The 1,750-nt window shown below is 58.6% G+C and overlaps 1 long non-coding RNA gene across 1 annotated transcript in view; it reads left to right on the plus strand.

Annotated features, from left to right (window-relative positions):
* LOC114008158 (uncharacterized) overlaps positions 1 to 1,489 on the plus strand; it is a 2,493-nt gene extending 1,004 nt beyond the window's left edge. The window contains exons 2-3 of the long non-coding RNA XR_003549718.1: positions 431 to 512; positions 817 to 1,489. This is a non-coding gene — a long non-coding RNA (uncharacterized LOC114008158). The remainder of the gene's footprint in view (positions 1 to 430; positions 513 to 816) is intronic.
* The last annotated feature ends 261 nt before the right edge of the window (positions 1,490 to 1,750 follow it).

Here is a 1,750-nt window from a genome sequence, read left to right on the forward strand (position 1 = left end):
GGAAGGAGCCGGCATGTGCAGACGTGGGTGGAGTTCCGCCTGACTGTCCTGCCTGGGCCAGGGCTGCAGGGAAGCTCACCCAGGGTGGGCCCTCAGATGACGTCTGGGTGGGGAGCACCCACGGGTCTGGGAGCGTGGGCCGGGGCGGGCTTCCCTCTCGCCGGTGCTGGCTCGGTGCTCTGCACTGTGGCTCCTTGGTTGAGTCAGTAACATTTTACAGCTGGGTGCAGAGGAAGAAGGGCCCTGCAGGCCGGGAGCTGGTGGCCCCCGAAGTGGCCTACTGGCAGTGGCGCATGGGAGCAGGGCAATCAGTGAGGACCTGAGGGGAAAGGGAAGGGGCCAGCAGCGGGGGAGCGGAAGTGCGGAGGGAAGGGAAGGCTCTCCAAAGGAATGTTAGACCTGGGACAAGTGACCTTTCCCCTCTGTCCAGTCAAGGAGGAGACTGGCCACAGGAGAGAAAGGAGCGGGGAGCGCATGGCAGGGGCCCACCGTGCCCTCACGAAGCACCGCAGGTAGGCAGCCAGAATGGATGCTCATGCTCACCATCAGGAGGGCAAGCGCCAGCCGACGTGCAGCAACTTGGCCCCTTTCAGTCGGGAACCCGTCCCCTGACCACTGGGTTCTGGGGGAGCTGACAGCCCTCAGCCCTCTGTGGCTCATGGGAACGAGTCCCACCGCCGCCTCCGTCCTCCTGGCTTCTCTGTCCGAGCTCCTCTCTTATGTAAGGACAGGGCGAGGGTGGATTCGAGCCTACTGACTGCATCTGAACTGGATCGTCTGCCACGACCCTATTTCCAAATACGGTCCCACTGACAGGTACTGGGGGTGAGGACCCCAACATCCGCCGTGGGACGCAATTCAGTACACAACAAAGGCGAGCCAGCAGCTTCGCGTGACAGCCTGGAGTGAGGAGGACAGGGAGAAGAGCAGCTGCCCTGGGCGCCGGCGGCGCCTGCGCTGGATCTTGTGCAAGGAAGCGGGAGCCACGGGACAGCCAGACCAACGTGAAGGGTGGGCTGCAGCAAAGCCCAAAGTCACTGAGGTCACGTACGTGGCAGGGGCAGAGGGAGGGGGCAGGTGCAATGAACTGGGGCTGGGAACGAAGAAAGTTGGACGTCGGGTTCGAGGCGGGAAGTGTCAGAGAGGTCTCAGGCTTCTCGCCCACGTGGCCTGATCTGGATGTCACTAACCACGGAAGGGAATACAGAGGGGCCGTGACCTTGGTCATGGAGGTCCCAGTGGGATCTGAGATGGTCAGGACTAGACAGAGATTCTGGTGATTTCTGAATGCTGGGGAGCCACTGTCGTCCAGGGAGCTCTGGCCTTTGAGAGCCTGGTGTGGGTCCCCCCTCCTGAGAAACTGGCACTAAGTGACTCCAGTCTGCTTCACCTGGTAACATGCTCTGTGTATCCATGTGTGTCCCTAACGTCACACTGTAAGCCTCAAATATATGCCACGAGATGTCTTTTTTAAAAAGTCATACTATTGGGTCGTCAGAAAAACCATGACATATTGTTCTATGTTTTTCTGTGCAAAAATGCATCATGACCTTTCTTTTAAAGAGTTATTTTATTTACTTATTTATTTATTTTGGAGAGGTTTTTGCTATAGAGCGCATGCTCTCACTAGACAGACAGACAGAGAGACAGAAAGCGAGAAACCGCCCCCCGGGGGGATGGCCATGCCGCAATCCCTTCTCCTCCGTTCTCCTCTCGGGATCTTGGGCACACATGCACACGCACCTGGCAT

Source organism: Tupaia chinensis, unplaced genomic scaffold (genome assembly GCF_000334495.1).
Source record: "Tupaia chinensis unplaced genomic scaffold, TupChi_1.0 Scaffold000294_1, whole genome shotgun sequence".
Taxonomy (NCBI): Eukaryota; Metazoa; Chordata; class Mammalia; order Scandentia; family Tupaiidae; genus Tupaia; species Tupaia belangeri.